Genomic DNA, 12189 nt, shown 5'->3' with positions numbered 1-12189 from the left:
GACTTCTTTCACTCTTTAGGAATTAAAGGAAGTAATATCTGCAATGACTCTTGAGAAAGCTCTAGACGCTAATGGATTCATGGACTTATTTTTCCAAAATTTTGGCATTTTCTTGGTATTGACTTGCACTTGAAGAAAAAAAAGAAACAAATTCATTCTTAAGAAAATGAATTCCACCCTCATAGCTCTATTATTCCAAAAGTGGGACATTTTAGATATTTGCGTAATTTTTCCCCTATTGCATTATGGAACACACAAATTTATACAAGAAAAATCTCCATGAGATTGACGTGTATTATCCCAAAATATATATCTAATGAACAAGAGTGGTTCATTTTTGGAAAGGACACCTCATATGGGGCGATAGAGGTGCATGTGATTCTTCATTCCATGTACAATCTCAAGATCACAACTATGGTCTAAAAGTGGATATGATGAAAACCTATGACCGTATTTATTGGGAATTTTTATTTATTATTATGCTAAAATTTAGTTTTTGGGAGAAATGGGTTAAATGGGATTACTCTTGTGTATCCATGGTAAGATTTTTGGTTCTAATAAATGGTTCCCCACAGAGCTTCTTCTCCCCATACAAAGATATTAGACTACTCATTTTCATTTCATTATCATGGTTGAGGTTCCTTGTAGGTATATTGTGGTTGTTAGATCTAGTAGTATTTGGAGAGAGCAATCCATGTCATACAATATGCCCAAATACATTGCCTATTTATTGATGACACTTTGTTCTTTGGGAAAGCTATCATGGTAGATGAAAAAGTAATGTAAGAAGTTAAAACTAATTACTCCAAATTTTATGGTGAATGTATTAGCGCTAATAAATCAAAAATATTTATTGTGAATGTCCCTCCCTTAAACCAAAATAGATTAAATTTTTTTTGGGGCTCTAAAGTGGGTTCTTTCCCATGTAAATATCTCAGAATTTCTTTCTTTGCTAGCTCAAAAAATCATACCTTTTGGGAAAATATCATTCGCATCATCTCCTCAGAGACCTTGTCTTGGAAACACAAATGGTTGATGTTCTCTTGTAAGATATTAATGATCAAGTCAATTGTAAATGTTATTCCTATCTAACTTATGCCAATTCTAAAAGCTGCAAAATATGTTATTGTCTCACTTTATGGAACATAAATGTGGGGGGTAAAGTAAAAATCCCACTTGATAAGTAGGTGATATTTTCTATAATAAGTCCAATAGTGATACTGCTATCATGATTCGACTATGTAGTTTTTGAGGGAAACTTTTTGACCCATATTTCATGAGTAGTGGCTCATGTGAAACTGTCTCTCATGATAATGAATGGAACACTTAGAACTCATTAGATCTAGGTGATTCTCAAAGCAGTGAATCATTAGTACTTCCTAGGAGGTCACCCAACCCTATACTACTCCAGCTCAAGCATGCTTAACTATGGAATGGTTAAACCCACTCTCCTTGCAACCCCATTTACAAAGCCTTCAAAAAGTATTTTTCCTTGTGAACCATTCATAAGAAAAACGCACTTGTTACTGTGATAAGGTTTACCTCCCTAAAGAGTTGGGAGACATTAGTATTAGGGGGTTAGAGGTTCAAAATCTAGCTCTAGGTGCAAAGTTAGTTTGGGAATTATACATGAATCCATCTTCCAAACAAGCTAAGAATATTCACAGTCTCTTCCCTTTCTAATGGTTCAACAATTTGAAATTATATGGTTAGATACAAATTAATTATTCTTCCTCACCTATCTTGGCATTTTCATAATGGATGCAAGGCTAGAGTTTGGGATGAGGTTTAGAATGGTCTTTCTTCATTGACTAGTTACATAGATTGGTATGAAATAATGAATATCCTTATTCCTACTAGAGGCATCCATGTGGATGATTACTTGTGTGTTGATTCTTTGGGTCCCTTTTCAATTTCAAGATGGAAATATATGGAATCTATACTCATATTTCTAACTATTAAACAAGATATTTTAGATGAATTGAACAAGCAACCTTTGATTTATTCTAATTACAATGATGAATTGATATGGATCAAGTCCAAATATGTATCTTGTTCCTATGAAAGATGGGTATAAATCTCTAATCTCCTCTTAATATAGGGATCATGGTCATAAAGATTAGTTTTTTCATTTGCTTGTTCTCCAAAAGTTGGGGGTGTTTCTTGGCTTCTTGTTCAAGACATAATTCTTGTAAGAAAGAGACTAGAAAAACTTGAGATCTTTGACCTGCATCTTCAACATGAGAGCACTCCAAATTAAAATAAAATCCAACCTCTTCATATCATGATCAATACCAAAATAAATTTCCCAATCCAGTTGAGGTAAAGTAAAACAATATTCCATTTAAAAAAGAACTAAATCTCAATTGTAGGGAACAAAAACCACCCAATAAAAGAAAAGTAATGGATGAGAAAAAATTATACCATGTTAATCTTATAAATATCCATCTCAATATTAAACCAAACCACTAAGTCAACCAAATCAATAGAAGGAAGAAGAAGAAAAAAGTGGAGACGGTTCTAGATATGTTGGATTATAGTAAACTAATTCAAACTTATTAATATGTTGCACATTTCTTGTTGGTTCTACATTTGGTGTGCATGATGGGAACATTAGAGGACATACCAAAGAATTATGAAATGTTCTTAAAGTGTTTGAACCCAATTTGGTCTATGCTTCTCTTATCTAGTTCCTGACAATTTGGGCTATTTTGACTCATGGTAAAGAATATGATGGGTCTACTTCTCTAGTTTTTCCTCCACCTCAAGTTGCACCTCTTCTTAATATAGGTTCTTCACACTCTATTGATTTTGATGGTTTCTATGATCTTATTTATATTGCCTCCCCTCAAAGTGATGCTTTGAGCTTTACTTCTCTAGATGACTTGGGAAATTACTCTTCTCCTCTCAATGTCACATTTTTTACATGAAGATCTTTTGATCACTATTGACTTGTGTTGATGTCTTTATTATTGTGTTTGTGTGTGTCTATGGGGGTTGGTAGATGGTCCTAAATTAATTTTTTTCTTATGGGCTCTCATTAACTTCTTTTATGGTTCGGATTCATATACAATTCTATGATATTACCCTTGTTTTGATAGGTAATTTGATATTTAAGTGAAATATAATAGATTTTTTTGTGACTTCATTTTGTCTGGTGTGGACCTTGATTAGCCCCCGAGTGGCAGATTTTTAGTTTGTGGTGACTGATCAGGGAAGTGGTGTACACTTGCAATAAAAATTGGGGCTATTTTATCAGCTATTTTTTCGAGGGTCAACATGTTGTAATGATTCTATCCCTAATTTTGTAAGAGGCACAATTCTTGTATAAAATGACTTAGGTTAGGGATTTCATAGTGTGATGAGATAGTTGCTCCTTGCAGTGGTATTGAGTTGTAAGAGATTACACATTGTAATCATGTTGTAATCACTAGATAATAAAAATATTGGACTCGATGTTTGGTGGACATAGCCCAAGGATTGGTTGAACCACATTAAATCTTTGTGTCTTGTGTTCTCTTCTGTGTGCATTATTCTGATATTGGATATATTTGCATGTAATTGATATTTTTGTCTTATTAATCCTAACACTTCGATCACTTTGATGAATTTTTTTCTTTTCTTTTCTTTTTCTTGTTTTCTAGAACGAATGAAAGGTAAATTATTATTGATTATTGAATCACATGATATTTGATAACATGCTACTATAAATATTATCAATATAATCTTTTAAAATTTATGTATCTTGACATTTTGATAATTAGATATTTAATCAATTAAATATTTTAATTGACAATAATTTGACTAAAAGATCATTTATTCAATTCAACAATGTATTTTATTGATGGTACTATATAGAAACAAAATTGATATAAAATTTCATCTAAAATTGATGGAGTAAGATTCCAAAAGTTGGCAAATTTTGATATTGATAGTTAAAAAGAAGAAGATGTCACCTAAAGCATTATCATATTCAAGTAATTCACTTTCAAAGAATGGCAATGATGGAAGTGGACAAAGATTCTACGTTAGAAGCCAACAACCAATAGATATGATATGACATCACTAGTAACTTGCTAATGAATACTAGAAGGTGAAATTATACTCTCCATATGCTTGCTAATAATGTAGCGGCTTTTTAGCCTTTTGACTTTTCCTTTGAGATATCATGATTAATATCATAACAAACCAAACATGATTGATGGATTTTCTTTCTTTATCGTCTCAATAATATTTTATTAAGTTTGTTTCAATGGGTCTATACATTCTCTTCTAATATCTAGGTTTAAATAATTTCTTAGTTTAAAGTGTTGATAATATGTATATTTGAATTTGGTAAAGTAGAACTCAAAATAAAGTTAAATAATAAATGTGCAACTTAAAGTTAAAAGAAGATAGCTTTATTTGTTTATGATATAATTTGGAAATAAAAAATTGTAAAAAATATATTATGTGAAACTTGAAGTTGTATAATTGTATTTTGTAGGTGATCTTGACTTTCAAGTGTATTGACAATTTTTTTAGGTGATACTGATCTTTTTATATATAGCTTCAATTCTTGAATTTCCAAAATTTTAGTATTTCTAAAAATGGTTTGTATATTTTTACACTTTCAAATGAGACTTAATGTTGTTAAGAAGGATTATTGAAACTTATTATGGTAACAATAAATTCTTAAATACTTCTTTAGTCATAATCAAGTCTTGTTGATCAATTCATTTTTTATTTTTTATTTTATAGTTTGGAAGATATATCAAACAATGTACAAGTAATAAATGTCTATGTAGCTAACATTTGGTGTGAGATAATTTAAATGAACACTTTAGAATTATGTGCAAATGTCTATGTAGCTAACATTTGGTGTGAGATAATTTAAATGAACACTTAAAATTATGTGCAACGAATGCCAAGTAGATCATGTGCATGAAAGCATGAAAGCTTTTGTTTTCATATTGTGAGAGCAATAATTGTTGTAACTATTGAGACTAATGTAAAGATAGAGATATGACAAATGAAAAGGATAAATTAGTGGGTGATTGAATGATCTAGAGGTGATTTCCTTGTTTGCAAGTCATACGTGCACAATTTGAAATTTTTAGTGTGGATGTCAAAGGGTAAGTGTAACATGAATCCAAGTCAAACTATGGACACAATAATCAAATTTACAAGTGAAAGGGACAAAGACATTGTTAAAAACCTTAATCTTATATCACATTTGTCTAGTTGATGTTGACTTGGGTGTAGGAAGTACTAATATAAGAATTAAGTGATCTCAATACATATAAAACAATATTCGTAGGTGATAAATCAAGTCTAAGACCAATAAGTGTGATGAATTTGATAGAATTTTGTGCTAGAACTATGTTCTTAGAACCTCCCTACAAAATGACATAAAATGATAGGAAAAATTGTATATAGGTTTTTTTCTACAAACTAATATAAAAGTAAACAAGTTACAAATTCATGTACGGGAAAGGACAAGTAACTCATTTTTTATTATACACTATTTTTGCCTTAGTAAAAATACATTTTTTAATCCTTCAACTAACAAAGAATAAGTTAAATTCATATTAGCAAAGAGTGGAAAATTATACACTTGCCTTTTTGCATTTCATAGTTTCAAATTTTATCCATTTATCACTCATATCTTAAAATATGTTTGAGATTGGTACCATTCATGTTCTTTAACTATACTAGTTTAATATATCTATATAACACACTTAAACAAAGACAAGTTTCATCTTTCTATGTTTTTTATATTAGCATGTAAACAAAACAATGATGTTGTCCCATAGTAAAATGATAAGTAAGGATTATAAGTATATTACCATTAACAAAACAATAATAGTAAGCACATAACAGAAGATTAACAATAATCTAAGATTATTGTTGACGCCTAAAATTGCTTCTAGGTGAATGCTCCTATGGGAAGTTCAATAAACATAGGACCCAAGTGCATTCTTATTGAACAAGCTTTGGAATTTTAGAAGTCGGCTCTTCATATCGTCGGATATGGAAACAGAGGGAAGTGTTAGTTAAGATTGTTTAAAAAAGGTGAAAAACCAAGCTTTTGGAACACTTAAAAATGTACATGATATCTCATACAAAAAAATACCAAGGCAACCCTTTTGAAATTAGATTGGGGAATAATCCTAGATCTACGAAAAACTATTTGAACATGAAACTTAAAACAAATGCATATAATGGCAACCATATGTAGTGAAGCTTAAAGCATAATCTTCTTAACAAAAACCAAATGCAAATGCTAAATTTGGGAAAAGCATAGAAAACATTCATGAAGCCAATAAATCATGAAAAATAAAGGTTTGAAAGCACAATTGATATATTTTAGTGATTCAGAATACTCATTACAATTTTAAGGCTTCCAAGAATAGACTTTCAAAAGAGGTAAGAGTTTCCCTTTTCTTCCCTTTTAACCATATAATTCTCTATATATAGCCAAATTGTTTCCTAAAAACCCTAATAGGAAGCGAAATAGTTAGCATGCTAAGTTCTCCATTCTACAAAGTTTGAGAGATGGATCACACCACTCCCCTCTCAAATATTGATAACTAGCCCTTCATCCATAGATAGAATTAGATTTTTATTATTGTGCCTAGCTATCATCCCTCTACAAAGATCATGACCCAACTACCATATCCATTGCCATCATGGTAGTATCTTTACTAAAAATTATACTAAAAGTAGAATAAATAATGAGCTCATGGATTTGGATGCATGGAAGCATACAATTGATAGGAATAACACACAACATTTTGGTGTAATGACCTCCCATAAATAAGATGTGAAACCCTTTAAATACTCACAAGGTTCCCATGTGTCACATCTAGAAATAAATGAGGCCCACCATTGAAAAGTGGCACGACTTGCCATGACACAAACATGCGATGCCTAAGCAGGGAATTCACTTTTGATCATCTCCATACCTTATTTGACTTCTTGTCAAATGACTATGTGCCATTCTTAAAAGAAAAACTTGTACCTACCAATAGGAGAGATCCATTTAACACTTGAGGGATATGCGGCACCCTAAAGAGAGTTCTGATAACCAAATGAGGAGGCTATAACAAAATGTATGTCATGTTAACTGATGAAAAAGCATGATGCTCCAAAATAAAGCATCACATATTTATAAGGAAAAAGTGTTGGCATGAGAGAAAAACTCTACAAAATTGAAAATTTTGGTTCACACTTACCTCTATAAAAAATAACCCAACATCCACAACAAAAAAACCATATAGCAGTACTAGATATACTACCCATACCAAAAGAGCTAATACATGACATAAAACTATTTAAACTTAGCCACACAAGGCTATCCAACCATAAGTGTTTCATAGGATAAAACCTATTAATATAAATATTAACTTAAGGCCCAACTTGTTGAATATAAACCAAAAATTTGAAAAAATAGCAACAAGCATTAAGTTTTTCCATATTAAGGGTCTCAAATAACAACACCCTGACCCATCATTTAGTCAAGAACTTAAAAGTTTCCTTGTAATCATTTTCCTCTGCTACCTTCCCACCATTCACATTTTCCTAAAAAAGGAAGAGAATGGTCACTAAACTATGCATGGCCTTTAGGGTTAAAGAAATGACTCCATGTAGTCTCTTCTTGATACCACCAACTTCAATCCTCAATTCTATAGAGCATTATTAAAACCTACAATGACACCTTTGATCTTTCCAATCAGGAACCTAGGAACCTTCAACAATCTAGGAATCTCCTCAACAAGAATCTACTCCACAATAATATTCTCTAAGTTTAGTGTTGAATTAAATATCCTAGAGTGCAAATCTACAAAACTAAATAACTTCTACATAGAAAGAGAGAAATAAAAACATAAACAAATATTCCACCAAATCAAGAATAAAATATGACATATGATGAAGATAGACCCCTCTTATATAGGTAAGGAGGGCATGATATTAGAAAAGAATATGACAGGTGTCTTAATCTTATGATATGAGAGGAATAATAAAAAACCTATTAAATTCTTAGATCTAGGTAACTGAAAGTAAATAAACTATATAATATATGATAAGATCCTATTTAGAGAACTAAGACTTCTACGATGAGACCTAAGGCCTAAGTAAATATAAGTCACATGAATAAGTCCCCACTAGGAACTAGTTGGGTACATGACCTTTACTAATAAAGAATAATGCAAAGATGCATTTAAGTTGGGTCCTACCAAGAATACTTATAATTATGAATAAAGAAATTCGGTGAAGTCAACATACTTAAATATGATCTAGCATGGAAAATGGCGAATTATATAATGAAGTAGTTTTCTACATATGAGAGATAATTAGGTCAATATTTGGAGATAATCAAACATGCCCCAAAAATTTTAAGGAAAAAGGAACATGTTTTATGTATTTTTTTAATAATTGCAAGCCTCATTCATAGTTTACAAAGTGATAAATCCCTAACAATGCAAAATATTTGAAAGTATCTGAAAAAAAGAAGGTGTTACTAGTCCTTAATCAATGCTAGTGTAGTATTTTTTTAAGTTTAATTTGTGTATTGCATATTGAACCCTAGTAATATAAAAATGCAACCCCCTCAGTAATTTAAAAACTAATAATATAGGGATTGTATTACTCATAAGAAATCATATTTGAAACTCATGACACAAAGTAGCTAATTTAATGAAAGATACATTAATTAATTATGAATATATGAAAGAGTATCTAAATTTCAGATGTGGTCATAGAACATACATTGACCATGTGCACTAGAGTTTCTTTCTTCCTATTTCTAGGACAATGATTATGTCCTGAAACTTAGTCCTAAACTACTTGAAATTGTATATGAAATTCAAATAATAAACTATAATTTTAGGTAGAATACTTCTATAGTTATATATATATATATATATATATATATATATATATATATATATATATATATATATATATATATATATATGAAATTATTTATTTTTCAACTTTTAGTAAAATGTAAAATAAATGATGTGATTAATCTATTAAGTCTAATTTCTTCTTTATATTGATTACTATAGGATCAACTAATATTATGAAAGAGAAGAGTCATAAAGATGAGTGAATCGATGTGATGAGTCATGAATCCTCAATTCACACCTTTTGATGTTTAAATGGTAAGTCAATTTTCATGAAATTTTTGGTATGTTCTTGTAGGAAAATCAAAAGCTTAAGGACATTTTTTTAAAATAAGACATCAACAATATAGTCACATCAATTACATCTTACTCAGTTGTCCAAAAATACTACAAAAATGATTAGACCAAAAATCTACATCAATGTATTACACATCACCTTATATGTGACTATAGTGATTGTTTATTGATGTGGCTTATGAAAATATATAACTTTGTCAAATTTGAAGTATAAACTAATGACTACAAACTTTATAAATAATAAAAAAATGTTTTATAAGGTCTATTCTTATAGACTACCATATCAACTATAACAGCTACTAAAGTCTCTAATTTTGACAATGAAAGCTTGTGTATTCCATATAATAGTCACATATTCCAATTTTGGAAAGGACAATACTATTGCATTGCTGAAAAATAGGGGAAAATAAAATAAGAAAAATTGTCATATGTATAAATGACAAAGAAAGAGGTCAAATATATTGGTGAATAAATCTTGTATAGGAATATGATCATACCGACTAAGACATCAACAATATAGTCACATCAATTACATTTGAGTGAGTTGTCCAAAAATATTCTAAACATGATTAGATTGAGATATATACATCAAAATATATGTTAGCAATCATCCTATATATTACCATTCTTTGATTGTTTCTTTGATGTAAACCTATGATAATAAATAATTTTTTATCTATTTTTGAATATAATTTTCTAAGAATAATAAATACAACTATTAAAAGATTTATATTATAATAAAATCTACTATTATAGACTACCTAGCAACCTTTAGAACTACTAACATTGACAAGGAAATATTGCATATTCCCCACAATAGTCACATAGTGCAATATTATGTTTGCATGCCCAAAAAGAATATAAAAACAATAAGAAAAGGCATATGACAAAGAAAGTAAGGCAAATCCTCCATGGGGATATGATCTTACGGATAGAAGCAACAATATCCACAAATGCACTTAAACATGAAGACATGAGCACATTTTCTCTCATATAAAAAATAAAATAAAAGCATACAAGACATAATTGACATTGCAATAGTAATGTTCCTTGTCATCAACAAAGCCTTGATTTAAAACGAGCAAATTTGATACTTTTGTGTGGGAGATTGTATTTCTATGTTCTTTCCCATGGACTTAAATGAGTAGAAGTTGTGGGCCATGAAATCAACTTCAGTGGGGATTTTATTTGACTCAATACAATGTCTCGAGACACCCACCACGTCGTATGTAATCTCTATTATCAACAATCCTTATAAACAATTGAAGTGTCATAACTATAAAATTTTATGTGAGATAGAAGAGGGAACATTTTTCAAGGCTAATGTTATTATACTTCTCTAACCTACTCCTTGTATTGTGAGAGCCTTGTCTTATCTACGTTTGACATGCTAATTTTGTAATACTTAGTCAATGATTTGTTTTGGACTTTTATGCATGAGAAAATAGTGTCTAATGTATGTGGTCAATTTTGAAATATTTTATATTGCTTTGGAATCTAGACACCACATCCATTGCTAATAATAATTGTGGATGTTTTGGACAATCTTTATCAGTGAGGTTATGACTATTAGTAATATTGAAAATTTGTCTTTTATGTCATATTCAAAGCCTGTTTAACAAGCCAAAGCTTATTTAATAAGAAATGTTTGGTTTTGTAGAGACAAATTTAGTTTAGCTTTATCTTTCATGAAGCATAAGGAATAAGTTTAGAGTTTAGAGTTTAAGTATGGCTATTAGAAAATATGGACCTTTGTCTTTTATGTTACATGTCGGTTTATTTAACAATAAATATTGGAGTTTGAAGGAGACAATTGTAGTTGAACTTTATCTTTCATGAAGCAGAGGGAATAAATTAAGAGTTCTGAGATTCATGTTCTTAAATGTTAATGGTGGAATTCAAAATTATGTTTATTAAAGTTTTATATGAAGAATAAATTATGTTATTAGCTCCCTTGTCTTTTAGGTAGGAGACTATAGTTTTCATTGAGCTCGCTTGCATTAACCAATTTCTAGGAAAATGTACATAACTCATTTAATCTGAAGTTTCCAACAATGTTTCAATTTAAGTCTGTTTTCCATATTTATTGTTATTTTCTCATTGGCTATTTCAATTTTAGTAGGCAATTTTTTTCATTTTTTTTGGGGTCAAAATTCAAGCTAATACAGTTTTCTTCCATGTGGCTATTTCAAGATAACTCTTCAGAGGACACATGTCTTGCACATGCCCATTACAGGGTCCTCTAAAGGATAGATTTCACGATGTGGTTACATTATATTTTTTCCATTTTCTCGACACCATTTATCTTTATTTCTCTAGAATTTTCTACTAACCCTACAACCAATAGTGGCAAGGAGATGACGACATGTAACAAGTTGCATGACATTTTTGATGGCTATGCATGTGCCCTTGGTTTGCTATTTTCAAAGTTATGTTTAATTTAAATTGTTCATCAGTTTGGGCAGATTGTAGTTCCAGTCAGCCAAGCCAGAGCCAAGCGTGATATGAGATGCATTTATGAGGAAACAAATGCATTATTCTTCTAGCAAAGCATATTTCATAAAAATATTCCAACAAGTAGATACACCACAATTATACTGGAGGAAGGTGAGTTAGCAAGGAATTCTTGAGGTGCCTAAATGCCCATTTCAAATGATCTAGCTAGTGTTAATCTTGTATGGAGAGTAGTGAAAATAGGAAAACAATCCCATCAAAGTATGCAAAGTTCTCTTTTTGTATTTAATGCTATTTTCATATTAAAATTTTCACCCTTCTTATAGGCTACTAACCATTTTGCTGGTAATCTTTCATTTTTTCTCCACAAAATAGTGGAAGGAAATTCATCTTTGTCAATGGAGTGTGGCCTTATGTAGAAACAGGAGGCATGCCACTTATGCATGAATGTGTAATGACAAATGGAAGCATGTCAGTGATGTAGTGGCGCTGCGCATGAATGCTTAGTGTATTAAAATACATCTTCCTATTCAATTTGTGTTCTTAG

The sequence above is a fragment of the Cupressus sempervirens genome, chromosome 6 (assembly GCF_028749045.1).
Source record: "Cupressus sempervirens isolate cs-2001-9-10 chromosome 6, ASM2874904v1, whole genome shotgun sequence".
Lineage (NCBI taxonomy): Eukaryota > Viridiplantae > Streptophyta > Pinopsida > Cupressales > Cupressaceae > Cupressus > Cupressus sempervirens.
Note: the sequence above shows the minus strand (reverse complement) of the source record.